Consider the following 16,143-nt stretch of genomic DNA (forward strand, 5'->3'; position numbering starts at 1 on the left):
CAATTCGACGCGACTTGCAGCACCTGGACGCTTCCCTGCTGGCTCCCTGGCAGAAGATTGACGCTGTGCGTGTCTTTCTCCTCCCTAGGCTTGACTTTGTCATGCGGGGCGGAGCGGTACGCAAGGGGCCGCTATCTGCACTCGACAAGGCAGTGAAAGCGGCTGTCAAATCATGGCTGTTCCTCCCACAGCGTGCGTCCACCGAACAGCTGTACCTCGCGCTGGGAGAGGGAGGATGCGGCCTGACGCCGCTCGCGGACGCTGCGGACATCTCGACGATCGTCCACGGCTTCCGCATGCTGCACTGCGACGACGCCACCGTCCGAGACATCGCCTGGGCCACACTATCTACGGCCGCGCGACGCCGACTGGGGAGGGAGCCGAGTCGTTCCGACTTGGCCACCTACCTTAGCGGCAGCACTGAGGGTGACCTCGCACGCGACGGAGGTGACATCCAGTCACTGTGGACGCGCGTCAGGAACGCCACAAGGCGCCTAGCGCCGCGTGGCGTCACTTGGCGCTGGAGTGAGCTGCTTTCTGAGTTGCAGGTGGAGGTCGGCGGCCGACCCGCCATCGCTGACGACGCGGAACACGGCGGCATCGGAGGGGTGACGCAGCCGGCCACGGAGGGGACGGCGCCTGTGACTACACGACACCTCGATGATGGCGGCGATGGACCGCAACACGATGATGACAGCGTGGGACGCACCGTCAACACTGGCGTCGAGCATGTCCGGGTGGGAGGGGGCGCCAAACGTCTTCTCTCGCGGACGCTCCGCGAGTGTCTGAGGCAGCGCCTGCGCAACCTCCTACTCAGGAAACCTGACCAGGGGAAGGTGTTCGAGTGTACCAGGGAGTCCACAGCGTCCAACCACTTCATAGCGGGAGGCAAATACACCCGCTTCGCAGACTGGCGCTTTATCCATCGCGCCAGGCTCGGAGTCGTGCCTCTGAACGGTTGTCGCCGCTTTGATGGGCGGGCAAACAACAACAAAGCCTGCCGACGCTGTGGCCACAACAACGAGACGCTCCCGCACGTGATCAACGCGTGCATGGTGCACTCAGCAGCCCTGCAGTATCGCCACAACGCGGTCCTCAACCGCCTCGCGACAGCAGTCGCTGGGCGGCCAAGGAGAGGAAACGCTGCTGTTCCTGACATCAGGATCAACCAAGCCGTCATAGGGGACAGCAGTGGGCTGCGTCCGGACCTCGTAATAACTGACGAGGCCGCTAAGACTGTGACCATCGTCGATGTGACAATCCCCTTCGAGAATAGGCGGATTGCGCTCGACAACGCTCGGCAACTGAAGAGGATAAAGTACGCCGACGTTGCGCGCGGATTAGCCGCTCGCGGCTATTCCGTCACTGTCGACGCCCTGGTTGTTGGCAGTCTGGGGGCGTGGGACCGCCAGAACGATGCAGTGCTTCGGCACCTAGGCATCGCTAGCCGCTACTGCCAACTGATGCGGCGGCTGATGGTGTCTGACACCATCAAGTGGTCCCGCGACATTTACGTGGAACACATTACTGGCCACCGCCAGTATGTGTCCCCCTAGACTGTGGCATGCTCTGACGTCAGGCTGCGAGACCCTCGAGACTGCAGTCGTCGGAGAACTTCGAGGTCGGTGCCTTCGTGACGTCGGCGTCGAGATTCTCCTCCACGACGCGGGACCTGCGGCGCTACACCATCTTCGCGCCACACTGCAGCAGTGCCGAGTCAGTAGCGGTGCGTGCGGTGCTGCCTGGTGCCCCTCCCTCCGTGGTGTCCGCCGAATATGGCCCCCACCTCGGTTGGCGCGGTGCTAGGCGGCGCCAAACGTGTGCCTACTGCCCGGCAGTCTCCAGCCAGCGTGGGAAGCAACGCCCTCCTGCCACGACACCCCGGTGACATCTGCCGCAAGGCGGACAGAGGGGAGAAGTCCGGCTGTGTGTGACCCGCCTGCGTGCGTGGCACACCAGCCGCTGGCAGCCGTGCATGTGCAGTGTGCTGTCAGGGCATGGAGAAGAATGCAATAAATAAAATAGACCCTAAAACTAGCTCCAAACTTTCCCCAGTGTGAATTATCTAAGGCCGCGCCTACCGCGGAATTAGTCTTAAGGTAATATACTTAAGCATCCGCGCCTAACGCGGTCTTCCAATATTTAAGTAGTGGGCTTAACCCACGAATTAGAATAAGATTCAACTATTTAAGTGCGGTTAGAACCGTCTACTATATATTTTAACTTAAAATTTTCATTAAATTTGTAATACTCGATTTATATAGAGTCATGGATATTCTTTCTTAAATTTATACTTCTTAAAACTGTAACTAAGAATTATCTCTGGAAAATAAAAATCTGTTCTTATCAGCTTAATATCTGATACGTCCTGCATCGCAGGACCAGAATATTAAACTCATTTTTGGCTCATGACGGAGTGCTAGGGGCTTGCTCCACCTCTGTCGCGGGTTGGCCCGGCATTGCAGTACCGCCGGGATCGGCCCACCTAACATTAATTAAAACACAGCCTGAAATGGGTTAATATTCTGTAGTGATCAGATATTCCGCTGGTAGCAAAACTTGTTGTAGTTGTCGATTTGCCCAGTAGTTAGCTGCTTACACACCTCGATTTCTTGTAATTAATTTAACATTATCTTACGAAGTTTTTTTTTTTTTTGCGGTTAGCCGGAACGCTCTTGCAGCCGCATTACACTAGGCTGGTAATTTATATGGGCACAGAAGAGTGCCTTCGGATGCCTCGTTGGCGTCACATATGGTCCGGCCACAGATAATTTTAATTAAATTTTTTGGAGTTATATCCTTAGCTCCTCGCGAACGTCGTCGTCGCCGCCGCACGCACGCAGAATACGTGTGTACACACGTATGCAGTAGGCGGTGGACGATGTAAGCACTCGGCTAGGTGTAGCTCGCGCCGGCCTCGCGCCGGTGTAGCTCGCGCCGGCCTGGCGCTGCTGTGGGGCGGCCTCACGGCTTCTCCACTGCCCTGGCAGCCGGCGGCGTTCAAATGGGAGTCGCAGTTTACTGTTCGCCGTGGAGGGTAGTACTGGGCTGTTGACGAGTGCTCTCGCGAATTGTCCTTCTTTCCGGCACTTGCTTTTGCGATGTTTTCGACGGTCGCCTGTTGCCATATCGGCCCGTACCACCGTGTGTCACTCCCACATGTGGAGCGCACACGCTGCAAGCATTTAGGCCCTTCGACTTGCGGTTTTTCCTTATCGCTTCTCGGCCTTTTGGCTAAGATCAAAGTGTAGTATCTGTTCTTATCAGCTTAATATCTGATACGTCCTGCATCGCAGGACCAGAATATTAAACTCATTTTTGGCTCATGACGGAGTGCTAGGGGCTTGCTCCACCTCTGTCGCGGGTTGGCCCGGCATTGCAGTACCGCCGGGATCGGCCCACCTAACATTAATTAAAACACAGCCTGAAATGGGTTAATATTCTGTAGTGATCAGATATTCCGCTGGTAGCAAAACTTGTTGTAGTTGTCGATTTGCCCAGTAGTTAGCTGCTTACACACCTCGATTTCTTGTAATTAATTTAACATTATCTTACGAAGTTTTTTTTTTTTTTTTTTTTTTTTGCGGTTAGCCGGAACGCTCTTGCAGCCGCATTACACTAGGCTGGTAATTTATATGGGCACAGAAGAGTGCCTTCGGATGCCTCGTTGGCGTCACATATGGTCCGGCCACAGATAATTTTAATTAAATTTTTTGGAGTTATATCCTTAGCTCCTCGCGAACGTCGTCGTCGCCGCCGCACGCACGCAGAATACGTGTGTACACACGTATGCAGTAGGCGGTGGACGATGTAAGCACTCGGCTAGGTGTAGCTCGCGCCGGCCTCGCGCCGGTGTAGCTCGCGCCGGCCTGGCGCTGCTGTGGGGCGGCCTCACGGCTTCTCCACTGCCCTGGCAGCCGGCGGCGTTCAAATGGGAGTCGCAGTTTACTGTTCGCCGTGGAGGGTAGTACTGGGCTGTTGACGAGTGCTCTCGCGAATTGTCCTTCTTTCCGGCACTTGCTTTTGCGATGTTTTCGACGGTCGCCTGTTGCCATATCGGCCCGTACCACCGTGTGTCACTCCCACATGTGGAGCGCACACGCTGCAAGCATTTAGGCCCTTCGACTTGCGGTTTTTCCTTATCGCTTCTCGGCCTTTTGGCTAAGATCAAAGTGTAGTATCTGTTCTTATCAGCTTAATATCTGATACGTCCTGCATCGCAGGACCAGAATATTAAACTCATTTTTGGCTCATGACGGAGTGCTAGGGGCTTGCTCCACCTCTGTCGCGGGTTGGCCCGGCATTGCAGTACCGCCGGGATCGGCCCACCTAACATTAATTAAAACACAGCCTGAAATGGGTTAATATTCTGTAGTGATCAGATATTCCGCTGGTAGCAAAACTTGTTGTAGTTGTCGATTTGCCCAGTAGTTAGCTGCTTACACACCTCGATTTCTTGTAATTAATTTAACATTATCTTACGAAGTTTTTTTTTTTTTTTTTTTTTTTTTGCGGTTAGCCGGAACGCTCTTGCAGCCGCATTACACTAGGCTGGTAATTTATATGGGCACAGAAGAGTGCCTTCGGATGCCTCGTTGGCGTCACATATGGTCCGGCCACAGATAATTTTAATTAAATTTTTTGGAGTTATATCCTTAGCTCCTCGCGAACGTCGTCGTCGCCGCCGCACGCACGCAGAATACGTGTGTACACACGTATGCAGTAGGCGGTGGACGATGTAAGCACTCGGCTAGGTGTAGCTCGCGCCGGCCTCGCGCCGGTGTAGCTCGCGCCGGCCTGGCGCTGCTGTGGGGCGGCCTCACGGCTTCTCCACTGCCCTGGCAGCCGGCGGCGTTCAAATGGGAGTCGCAGTTTACTGTTCGCCGTGGAGGGTAGTACTGGGCTGTTGACGAGTGCTCTCGCGAATTGTCCTTCTTTCCGGCACTTGCTTTTGCGATGTTTTCGACGGTCGCCTGTTGCCATATCGGCCCGTACCACCGTGTGTCACTCCCACATGTGGAGCGCACACGCTGCAAGCATTTAGGCCCTTCGACTTGCGGTTTTTCCTTATCGCTTCTCGGCCTTTTGGCTAAGATCAAAGTGTAGTATCTGTTCTTATCAGCTTAATATCTGATACGTCCTGCATCGCAGGACCAGAATATTAAACTCATTTTTGGCTCATGACGGAGTGCTAGGGGCTTGCTCCACCTCTGTCGCGGGTTGGCCCGGCATTGCAGTACCGCCGGGATCGGCCCACCTAACATTAATTAAAACACAGCCTGAAATGGGTTAATATTCTGTAGTGATCAGATATTCCGCTGGTAGCAAAACTTGTTGTAGTTGTCGATTTGCCCAGTAGTTAGCTGCTTACACACCTCGATTTCTTGTAATTAATTTAACATTATCTTACGAAGTTTTTTTTTTTTTTTTTTTTTTTTTGCGGTTAGCCGGAACGCTCTTGCAGCCGCATTACACTAGGCTGGTAATTTATATGGGCACAGAAGAGTGCCTTCGGATGCCTCGTTGGCGTCACATATGGTCCGGCCACAGATAATTTTAATTAAATTTTTTGGAGTTATATCCTTAGCTCCTCGCGAACGTCGTCGTCGCCGCCGCACGCACGCAGAATACGTGTGTACACACGTATGCAGTAGGCGGTGGACGATGTAAGCACTCGGCTAGGTGTAGCTCGCGCCGGCCTCGCGCCGGTGTAGCTCGCGCCGGCCTGGCGCTGCTGTGGGGCGGCCTCACGGCTTCTCCACTGCCCTGGCAGCCGGCGGCGTTCAAATGGGAGTCGCAGTTTACTGTTCGCCGTGGAGGGTAGTACTGGGCTGTTGACGAGTGCTCTCGCGAATTGTCCTTCTTTCCGGCACTTGCTTTTGCGATGTTTTCGACGGTCGCCTGTTGCCATATCGGCCCGTACCACCGTGTGTCACTCCCACATGTGGAGCGCACACGCTGCAAGCATTTAGGCCCTTCGACTTGCGGTTTTTCCTTATCGCTTCTCGGCCTTTTGGCTAAGATCAAAGTGTAGTATCTGTTCTTATCAGCTTAATATCTGATACGTCCTGCATCGCAGGACCAGAATATTAAACTCATTTTTGGCTCATGACGGAGTGCTAGGGGCTTGCTCCACCTCTGTCGCGGGTTGGCCCGGCATTGCAGTACCGCCGGGATCGGCCCACCTAACATTAATTAAAACACAGCCTGAAATGGGTTAATATTCTGTAGTGATCAGATATTCCGCTGGTAGCAAAACTTGTTGTAGTTGTCGATTTGCCCAGTAGTTAGCTGCTTACACACCTCGATTTCTTGTAATTAATTTAACATTATCTTACGAAGTTTTTTTTTTTTTTTTTTTTTTTTGCGGTTAGCCGGAACGCTCTTGCAGCCGCATTACACTAGGCTGGTAATTTATATGGGCACAGAAGAGTGCCTTCGGATGCCTCGTTGGCGTCACATATGGTCCGGCCACAGATAATTTTAATTAAATTTTTTGGAGTTATATCCTTAGCTCCTCGCGAACGTCGTCGTCGCCGCCGCACGCACGCAGAATACGTGTGTACACACGTATGCAGTAGGCGGTGGACGATGTAAGCACTCGGCTAGGTGTAGCTCGCGCCGGCCTCGCGCCGGTGTAGCTCGCGCCGGCCTGGCGCTGCTGTGGGGCGGCCTCACGGCTTCTCCACTGCCCTGGCAGCCGGCGGCGTTCAAATGGGAGTCGCAGTTTACTGTTCGCCGTGGAGGGTAGTACTGGGCTGTTGACGAGTGCTCTCGCGAATTGTCCTTCTTTCCGGCACTTGCTTTTGCGATGTTTTCGACGGTCGCCTGTTGCCATATCGGCCCGTACCACCGTGTGTCACTCCCACATGTGGAGCGCACACGCTGCAAGCATTTAGGCCCTTCGACTTGCGGTTTTTCCTTATCGCTTCTCGGCCTTTTGGCTAAGATCAAAGTGTAGTATCTGTTCTTATCAGCTTAATATCTGATACGTCCTGCATCGCAGGACCAGAATATTAAACTCATTTTTGGCTCATGACGGAGTGCTAGGGGCTTGCTCCACCTCTGTCGCGGGTTGGCCCGGCATTGCAGTACCGCCGGGATCGGCCCACCTAACATTAATTAAAACACAGCCTGAAATGGGTTAATATTCTGTAGTGATCAGATATTCCGCTGGTAGCAAAACTTGTTGTAGTTGTCGATTTGCCCAGTAGTTAGCTGCTTACACACCTCGATTTCTTGTAATTAATTTAACATTATCTTACGAAGTTTTTTTTTTTTTTTTTTTTTTTTGCGGTTAGCCGGAACGCTCTTGCAGCCGCATTACACTAGGCTGGTAATTTATATGGGCACAGAAGAGTGCCTTCGGATGCCTCGTTGGCGTCACATATGGTCCGGCCACAGATAATTTTAATTAAATTTTTTGGAGTTATATCCTTAGCTCCTCGCGAACGTCGTCGTCGCCGCCGCACGCACGCAGAATACGTGTGTACACACGTATGCAGTAGGCGGTGGACGATGTAAGCACTCGGCTAGGTGTAGCTCGCGCCGGCCTCGCGCCGGTGTAGCTCGCGCCGGCCTGGCGCTGCTGTGGGGCGGCCTCACGGCTTCTCCACTGCCCTGGCAGCCGGCGGCGTTCAAATGGGAGTCGCAGTTTACTGTTCGCCGTGGAGGGTAGTACTGGGCTGTTGACGAGTGCTCTCGCGAATTGTCCTTCTTTCCGGCACTTGCTTTTGCGATGTTTTCGACGGTCGCCTGTTGCCATATCGGCCCGTACCACCGTGTGTCACTCCCACATGTGGAGCGCACACGCTGCAAGCATTTAGGCCCTTCGACTTGCGGTTTTTCCTTATCGCTTCTCGGCCTTTTGGCTAAGATCAAAGTGTAGTATCTGTTCTTATCAGCTTAATATCTGATACGTCCTGCATCGCAGGACCAGAATATTAAACTCATTTTTGGCTCATGACGGAGTGCTAGGGGCTTGCTCCACCTCTGTCGCGGGTTGGCCCGGCATTGCAGTACCGCCGGGATCGGCCCACCTAACATTAATTAAAACACAGCCTGAAATGGGTTAATATTCTGTAGTGATCAGATATTCCGCTGGTAGCAAAACTTGTTGTAGTTGTCGATTTGCCCAGTAGTTAGCTGCTTACACACCTCGATTTCTTGTAATTAATTTAACATTATCTTACGAAGTTTTTTTTTTTTTTTTGCGGTTAGCCGGAACGCTCTTGCAGCCGCATTACACTAGGCTGGTAATTTATATGGGCACAGAAGAGTGCCTTCGGATGCCTCGTTGGCGTCACATATGGTCCGGCCACAGATAATTTTAATTAAATTTTTTGGAGTTATATCCTTAGCTCCTCGCGAACGTCGTCGTCGCCGCCGCACGCACGCAGAATACGTGTGTACACACGTATGCAGTAGGCGGTGGACGATGTAAGCACTCGGCTAGGTGTAGCTCGCGCCGGCCTCGCGCCGGTGTAGCTCGCGCCGGCCTGGCGCTGCTGTGGGGCGGCCTCACGGCTTCTCCACTGCCCTGGCAGCCGGCGGCGTTCAAATGGGAGTCGCAGTTTACTGTTCGCCGTGGAGGGTAGTACTGGGCTGTTGACGAGTGCTCTCGCGAATTGTCCTTCTTTCCGGCACTTGCTTTTGCGATGTTTTCGACGGTCGCCTGTTGCCATATCGGCCCGTACCACCGTGTGTCACTCCCACATGTGGAGCGCACACGCTGCAAGCATTTAGGCCCTTCGACTTGCGGTTTTTCCTTATCGCTTCTCGGCCTTTTGGCTAAGATCAAAGTGTAGTATCTGTTCTTATCAGCTTAATATCTGATACGTCCTGCATCGCAGGACCAGAATATTAAACTCATTTTTGGCTCATGACGGAGTGCTAGGGGCTTGCTCCACCTCTGTCGCGGGTTGGCCCGGCATTGCAGTACCGCCGGGATCGGCCCACCTAACATTAATTAAAACACAGCCTGAAATGGGTTAATATTCTGTAGTGATCAGATATTCCGCTGGTAGCAAAACTTGTTGTAGTTGTCGATTTGCCCAGTAGTTAGCTGCTTACACACCTCGATTTCTTGTAATTAATTTAACATTATCTTACGAAGTTTTTTTTTTTTTTTTTTTTTTTTTGCGGTTAGCCGGAACGCTCTTGCAGCCGCATTACACTAGGCTGGTAATTTATATGGGCACAGAAGAGTGCCTTCGGATGCCTCGTTGGCGTCACATATGGTCCGGCCACAGATAATTTTAATTAAATTTTTTGGAGTTATATCCTTAGCTCCTCGCGAACGTCGTCGTCGCCGCCGCACGCACGCAGAATACGTGTGTACACACGTATGCAGTAGGCGGTGGACGATGTAAGCACTCGGCTAGGTGTAGCTCGCGCCGGCCTCGCGCCGGTGTAGCTCGCGCCGGCCTGGCGCTGCTGTGGGGCGGCCTCACGGCTTCTCCACTGCCCTGGCAGCCGGCGGCGTTCAAATGGGAGTCGCAGTTTACTGTTCGCCGTGGAGGGTAGTACTGGGCTGTTGACGAGTGCTCTCGCGAATTGTCCTTCTTTCCGGCACTTGCTTTTGCGATGTTTTCGACGGTCGCCTGTTGCCATATCGGCCCGTACCACCGTGTGTCACTCCCACATGTGGAGCGCACACGCTGCAAGCATTTAGGCCCTTCGACTTGCGGTTTTTCCTTATCGCTTCTCGGCCTTTTGGCTAAGATCAAAGTGTAGTATCTGTTCTTATCAGCTTAATATCTGATACGTCCTGCATCGCAGGACCAGAATATTAAACTCATTTTTGGCTCATGACGGAGTGCTAGGGGCTTGCTCCACCTCTGTCGCGGGTTGGCCCGGCATTGCAGTACCGCCGGGATCGGCCCACCTAACATTAATTAAAACACAGCCTGAAATGGGTTAATATTCTGTAGTGATCAGATATTCCGCTGGTAGCAAAACTTGTTGTAGTTGTCGATTTGCCCAGTAGTTAGCTGCTTACACACCTCGATTTCTTGTAATTAATTTAACATTATCTTACGAAGTTTTTTTTTTTTTTTGCGGTTAGCCGGAACGCTCTTGCAGCCGCATTACACTAGGCTGGTAATTTATATGGGCACAGAAGAGTGCCTTCGGATGCCTCGTTGGCGTCACATATGGTCCGGCCACAGATAATTTTAATTAAATTTTTTGGAGTTATATCCTTAGCTCCTCGCGAACGTCGTCGTCGCCGCCGCACGCACGCAGAATACGTGTGTACACACGTATGCAGTAGGCGGTGGACGATGTAAGCACTCGGCTAGGTGTAGCTCGCGCCGGCCTCGCGCCGGTGTAGCTCGCGCCGGCCTGGCGCTGCTGTGGGGCGGCCTCACGGCTTCTCCACTGCCCTGGCAGCCGGCGGCGTTCAAATGGGAGTCGCAGTTTACTGTTCGCCGTGGAGGGTAGTACTGGGCTGTTGACGAGTGCTCTCGCGAATTGTCCTTCTTTCCGGCACTTGCTTTTGCGATGTTTTCGACGGTCGCCTGTTGCCATATCGGCCCGTACCACCGTGTGTCACTCCCACATGTGGAGCGCACACGCTGCAAGCATTTAGGCCCTTCGACTTGCGGTTTTTCCTTATCGCTTCTCGGCCTTTTGGCTAAGATCAAAGTGTAGTATCTGTTCTTATCAGCTTAATATCTGATACGTCCTGCATCGCAGGACCAGAATATTAAACTCATTTTTGGCTCATGACGGAGTGCTAGGGGCTTGCTCCACCTCTGTCGCGGGTTGGCCCGGCATTGCAGTACCGCCGGGATCGGCCCACCTAACATTAATTAAAACACAGCCTGAAATGGGTTAATATTCTGTAGTGATCAGATATTCCGCTGGTAGCAAAACTTGTTGTAGTTGTCGATTTGCCCAGTAGTTAGCTGCTTACACACCTCGATTTCTTGTAATTAATTTAACATTATCTTACGAAGTTTTTTTTTTTTTTTGCGGTTAGCCGGAACGCTCTTGCAGCCGCATTACACTAGGCTGGTAATTTATATGGGCACAGAAGAGTGCCTTCGGATGCCTCGTTGGCGTCACATATGGTCCGGCCACAGATAATTTTAATTAAATTTTTTGGAGTTATATCCTTAGCTCCTCGCGAACGTCGTCGTCGCCGCCGCACGCACGCAGAATACGTGTGTACACACGTATGCAGTAGGCGGTGGACGATGTAAGCACTCGGCTAGGTGTAGCTCGCGCCGGCCTCGCGCCGGTGTAGCTCGCGCCGGCCTGGCGCTGCTGTGGGGCGGCCTCACGGCTTCTCCACTGCCCTGGCAGCCGGCGGCGTTCAAATGGGAGTCGCAGTTTACTGTTCGCCGTGGAGGGTAGTACTGGGCTGTTGACGAGTGCTCTCGCGAATTGTCCTTCTTTCCGGCACTTGCTTTTGCGATGTTTTCGACGGTCGCCTGTTGCCATATCGGCCCGTACCACCGTGTGTCACTCCCACATGTGGAGCGCACACGCTGCAAGCATTTAGGCCCTTCGACTTGCGGTTTTTCCTTATCGCTTCTCGGCCTTTTGGCTAAGATCAAAGTGTAGTATCTGTTCTTATCAGCTTAATATCTGATACGTCCTGCATCGCAGGACCAGAATATTAAACTCATTTTTGGCTCATGACGGAGTGCTAGGGGCTTGCTCCACCTCTGTCGCGGGTTGGCCCGGCATTGCAGTACCGCCGGGATCGGCCCACCTAACATTAATTAAAACACAGCCTGAAATGGGTTAATATTCTGTAGTGATCAGATATTCCGCTGGTAGCAAAACTTGTTGTAGTTGTCGATTTGCCCAGTAGTTAGCTGCTTACACACCTCGATTTCTTGTAATTAATTTAACATTATCTTACGAAGTTTTTTTTTTTTTTTTTTTTTTTTTGCGGTTAGCCGGAACGCTCTTGCAGCCGCATTACACTAGGCTGGTAATTTATATGGGCACAGAAGAGTGCCTTCGGATGCCTCGTTGGCGTCACATATGGTCCGGCCACAGATAATTTTAATTAAATTTTTTGGAGTTATATCCTTAGCTCCTCGCGAACGTCGTCGTCGCCGCCGCACGCACGCAGAATACGTGTGTACACACGTATGCAGTAGGCGGTGGACGATGTAAGCACTCGGCTAGGTGTAGCTCGCGCCGGCCTCGCGCCGGTGTAGCTCGCGCCGGCCTGGCGCTGCTGTGGGGCGGCCTCACGGCTTCTCCACTGCCCTGGCAGCCGGCGGCGTTCAAATGGGAGTCGCAGTTTACTGTTCGCCGTGGAGGGTAGTACTGGGCTGTTGACGAGTGCTCTCGCGAATTGTCCTTCTTTCCGGCACTTGCTTTTGCGATGTTTTCGACGGTCGCCTGTTGCCATATCGGCCCGTACCACCGTGTGTCACTCCCACATGTGGAGCGCACACGCTGCAAGCATTTAGGCCCTTCGACTTGCGGTTTTTCCTTATCGCTTCTCGGCCTTTTGGCTAAGATCAAAGTGTAGTATCTGTTCTTATCAGCTTAATATCTGATACGTCCTGCATCGCAGGACCAGAATATTAAACTCATTTTTGGCTCATGACGGAGTGCTAGGGGCTTGCTCCACCTCTGTCGCGGGTTGGCCCGGCATTGCAGTACCGCCGGGATCGGCCCACCTAACATTAATTAAAACACAGCCTGAAATGGGTTAATATTCTGTAGTGATCAGATATTCCGCTGGTAGCAAAACTTGTTGTAGTTGTCGATTTGCCCAGTAGTTAGCTGCTTACACACCTCGATTTCTTGTAATTAATTTAACATTATCTTACGAAGTTTTTTTTTTTTTTTGCGGTTAGCCGGAACGCTCTTGCAGCCGCATTACACTAGGCTGGTAATTTATATGGGCACAGAAGAGTGCCTTCGGATGCCTCGTTGGCGTCACATATGGTCCGGCCACAGATAATTTTAATTAAATTTTTTGGAGTTATATCCTTAGCTCCTCGCGAACGTCGTCGTCGCCGCCGCACGCACGCAGAATACGTGTGTACACACGTATGCAGTAGGCGGTGGACGATGTAAGCACTCGGCTAGGTGTAGCTCGCGCCGGCCTCGCGCCGGTGTAGCTCGCGCCGGCCTGGCGCTGCTGTGGGGCGGCCTCACGGCTTCTCCACTGCCCTGGCAGCCGGCGGCGTTCAAATGGGAGTCGCAGTTTACTGTTCGCCGTGGAGGGTAGTACTGGGCTGTTGACGAGTGCTCTCGCGAATTGTCCTTCTTTCCGGCACTTGCTTTTGCGATGTTTTCGACGGTCGCCTGTTGCCATATCGGCCCGTACCACCGTGTGTCACTCCCACATGTGGAGCGCACACGCTGCAAGCATTTAGGCCCTTCGACTTGCGGTTTTTCCTTATCGCTTCTCGGCCTTTTGGCTAAGATCAAAGTGTAGTATCTGTTCTTATCAGCTTAATATCTGATACGTCCTGCATCGCAGGACCAGAATATTAAACTCATTTTTGGCTCATGACGGAGTGCTAGGGGCTTGCTCCACCTCTGTCGCGGGTTGGCCCGGCATTGCAGTACCGCCGGGATCGGCCCACCTAACATTAATTAAAACACAGCCTGAAATGGGTTAATATTCTGTAGTGATCAGATATTCCGCTGGTAGCAAAACTTGTTGTAGTTGTCGATTTGCCCAGTAGTTAGCTGCTTACACACCTCGATTTCTTGTAATTAATTTAACATTATCTTACGAAGTTTTTTTTTTTTTTTGCGGTTAGCCGGAACGCTCTTGCAGCCGCATTACACTAGGCTGGTAATTTATATGGGCACAGAAGAGTGCCTTCGGATGCCTCGTTGGCGTCACATATGGTCCGGCCACAGATAATTTTAATTAAATTTTTTGGAGTTATATCCTTAGCTCCTCGCGAACGTCGTCGTCGCCGCCGCACGCACGCAGAATACGTGTGTACACACGTATGCAGTAGGCGGTGGACGATGTAAGCACTCGGCTAGGTGTAGCTCGCGCCGGCCTCGCGCCGGTGTAGCTCGCGCCGGCCTGGCGCTGCTGTGGGGCGGCCTCACGGCTTCTCCACTGCCCTGGCAGCCGGCGGCGTTCAAATGGGAGTCGCAGTTTACTGTTCGCCGTGGAGGGTAGTACTGGGCTGTTGACGAGTGCTCTCGCGAATTGTCCTTCTTTCCGGCACTTGCTTTTGCGATGTTTTCGACGGTCGCCTGTTGCCATATCGGCCCGTACCACCGTGTGTCACTCCCACATGTGGAGCGCACACGCTGCAAGCATTTAGGCCCTTCGACTTGCGGTTTTTCCTTATCGCTTCTCGGCCTTTTGGCTAAGATCAAAGTGTAGTATCTGTTCTTATCAGCTTAATATCTGATACGTCCTGCATCGCAGGACCAGAATATTAAACTCATTTTTGGCTCATGACGGAGTGCTAGGGGCTTGCTCCACCTCTGTCGCGGGTTGGCCCGGCATTGCAGTACCGCCGGGATCGGCCCACCTAACATTAATTAAAACACAGCCTGAAATGGGTTAATATTCTGTAGTGATCAGATATTCCGCTGGTAGCAAAACTTGTTGTAGTTGTCGATTTGCCCAGTAGTTAGCTGCTTACACACCTCGATTTCTTGTAATTAATTTAACATTATCTTACGAAGTTTTTTTTTTTTTTTTTTTTTTTTTTGCGGTTAGCCGGAACGCTCTTGCAGCCGCATTACACTAGGCTGGTAATTTATATGGGCACAGAAGAGTGCCTTCGGATGCCTCGTTGGCGTCACATATGGTCCGGCCACAGATAATTTTAATTAAATTTTTTGGAGTTATATCCTTAGCTCCTCGCGAACGTCGTCGTCGCCGCCGCACGCACGCAGAATACGTGTGTACACACGTATGCAGTAGGCGGTGGACGATGTAAGCACTCGGCTAGGTGTAGCTCGCGCCGGCCTCGCGCCGGTGTAGCTCGCGCCGGCCTGGCGCTGCTGTGGGGCGGCCTCACGGCTTCTCCACTGCCCTGGCAGCCGGCGGCGTTCAAATGGGAGTCGCAGTTTACTGTTCGCCGTGGAGGGTAGTACTGGGCTGTTGACGAGTGCTCTCGCGAATTGTCCTTCTTTCCGGCACTTGCTTTTGCGATGTTTTCGACGGTCGCCTGTTGCCATATCGGCCCGTACCACCGTGTGTCACTCCCACATGTGGAGCGCACACGCTGCAAGCATTTAGGCCCTTCGACTTGCGGTTTTTCCTTATCGCTTCTCGGCCTTTTGGCTAAGATCAAAGTGTAGTATCTGTTCTTATCAGCTTAATATCTGATACGTCCTGCATCGCAGGACCAGAATATTAAACTCATTTTTGGCTCATGACGGAGTGCTAGGGGCTTGCTCCACCTCTGTCGCGGGTTGGCCCGGCATTGCAGTACCGCCGGGATCGGCCCACCTAACATTAATTAAAACACAGCCTGAAATGGGTTAATATTCTGTAGTGATCAGATATTCCGCTGGTAGCAAAACTTGTTGTAGTTGTCGATTTGCCCAGTAGTTAGCTGCTTACACACCTCGATTTCTTGTAATTAATTTAACATTATCTTACGAAGTTTTTTTTTTTTTTTTTTTTTTTTTGCGGTTAGCCGGAACGCTCTTGCAGCCGCATTACACTAGGCTGGTAATTTATATGGGCACAGAAGAGTGCCTTCGGATGCCTCGTTGGCGTCACATATGGTCCGGCCACAGATAATTTTAATTAAATTTTTTGGAGTTATATCCTTAGCTCCTCGCGAACGTCGTCGTCGCCGCCGCACGCACGCAGAATACGTGTGTACACACGTATGCAGTAGGCGGTGGACGATGTAAGCACTCGGCTAGGTGTAGCTCGCGCCGGCCTCGCGCCGGTGTAGCTCGCGCCGGCCTGGCGCTGCTGTGGGGCGGCCTCACGGCTTCTCCACTGCCCTGGCAGCCGGCGGCGTTCAAATGGGAGTCGCAGTTTACTGTTCGCCGTGGAGGGTAGTACTGGGCTGTTGACGAGTGCTCTCGCGAATTGTCCTTCTTTCCGGCACTTGCTTTTGCGATGTTTTCGACGGTCGCCTGTTGCCATATCGGCCCGTACCACCGTGTGTCACTCCCACATGTGGAGCGCACACGCTGCAAGCATTTAGGCCCTTCGACTTG

General features: G+C 52.4%; 14 non-coding genes and 1 pseudogene across 14 annotated transcripts; all 15 read left to right on the top strand.

The window, feature by feature from the left end:
* The first annotated feature begins 2,318 nt into the window (after window positions 1–2,318).
* LOC124553930 lies at window positions 2,319–2,490 on the top strand (annotated as a pseudogene).
* Window positions 2,491–3,214: 724 nt separating this feature from the next.
* LOC124552899 lies at window positions 3,215–3,407 on the top strand. Its single transcript, XR_006967990.1, has one exon. It is a non-coding gene; the product is annotated as a U2 spliceosomal RNA (small nuclear RNA).
* A 734-nt stretch (window positions 3,408–4,141) lies between these two features.
* Window positions 4,142–4,334, top strand: LOC124552910. Its single transcript, XR_006967991.1, has one exon. It is a non-coding gene; the product is annotated as a U2 spliceosomal RNA (small nuclear RNA).
* Window positions 4,335–5,069: 735 nt separating this feature from the next.
* Window positions 5,070–5,262, top strand: LOC124552921. The gene has a single exon (XR_006967992.1). It is a non-coding gene; the product is annotated as a U2 spliceosomal RNA (small nuclear RNA).
* Window positions 5,263–5,997: 735 nt separating this feature from the next.
* Window positions 5,998–6,190, top strand: LOC124552932. The gene has a single exon (XR_006967993.1). It is a non-coding gene; the product is annotated as a U2 spliceosomal RNA (small nuclear RNA).
* Window positions 6,191–6,924: 734 nt separating this feature from the next.
* On the top strand, window positions 6,925–7,117 carry LOC124552943. The gene has a single exon (XR_006967994.1). It is a non-coding gene; the product is annotated as a U2 spliceosomal RNA (small nuclear RNA).
* A 734-nt stretch (window positions 7,118–7,851) lies between these two features.
* LOC124552954 lies at window positions 7,852–8,044 on the top strand. The gene has a single exon (XR_006967995.1). It is a non-coding gene; the product is annotated as a U2 spliceosomal RNA (small nuclear RNA).
* A 726-nt stretch (window positions 8,045–8,770) lies between these two features.
* LOC124552965 lies at window positions 8,771–8,963 on the top strand. The gene has a single exon (XR_006967996.1). It is a non-coding gene; the product is annotated as a U2 spliceosomal RNA (small nuclear RNA).
* A 735-nt stretch (window positions 8,964–9,698) lies between these two features.
* On the top strand, window positions 9,699–9,891 carry LOC124552976. Its single transcript, XR_006967997.1, has one exon. It is a non-coding gene; the product is annotated as a U2 spliceosomal RNA (small nuclear RNA).
* A 725-nt stretch (window positions 9,892–10,616) lies between these two features.
* LOC124552988 lies at window positions 10,617–10,809 on the top strand. Its single transcript, XR_006967998.1, has one exon. It is a non-coding gene; the product is annotated as a U2 spliceosomal RNA (small nuclear RNA).
* Window positions 10,810–11,534: 725 nt separating this feature from the next.
* LOC124553010 lies at window positions 11,535–11,727 on the top strand. The gene has a single exon (XR_006967999.1). It is a non-coding gene; the product is annotated as a U2 spliceosomal RNA (small nuclear RNA).
* A 735-nt stretch (window positions 11,728–12,462) lies between these two features.
* Window positions 12,463–12,655, top strand: LOC124553021. Its single transcript, XR_006968000.1, has one exon. It is a non-coding gene; the product is annotated as a U2 spliceosomal RNA (small nuclear RNA).
* Window positions 12,656–13,380: 725 nt separating this feature from the next.
* Window positions 13,381–13,573, top strand: LOC124553032. The gene has a single exon (XR_006968001.1). It is a non-coding gene; the product is annotated as a U2 spliceosomal RNA (small nuclear RNA).
* A 725-nt stretch (window positions 13,574–14,298) lies between these two features.
* Window positions 14,299–14,491, top strand: LOC124553043. The gene has a single exon (XR_006968002.1). It is a non-coding gene; the product is annotated as a U2 spliceosomal RNA (small nuclear RNA).
* Window positions 14,492–15,227: 736 nt separating this feature from the next.
* Window positions 15,228–15,420, top strand: LOC124553054. Its single transcript, XR_006968003.1, has one exon. It is a non-coding gene; the product is annotated as a U2 spliceosomal RNA (small nuclear RNA).
* The last annotated feature ends 723 nt before the right edge of the window (window positions 15,421–16,143 follow it).

The sequence above is a fragment of the Schistocerca americana genome, chromosome 1 (assembly GCF_021461395.2).
Source record: "Schistocerca americana isolate TAMUIC-IGC-003095 chromosome 1, iqSchAmer2.1, whole genome shotgun sequence".
Classification (NCBI taxonomy): domain Eukaryota; kingdom Metazoa; phylum Arthropoda; class Insecta; order Orthoptera; family Acrididae; genus Schistocerca; species Schistocerca americana.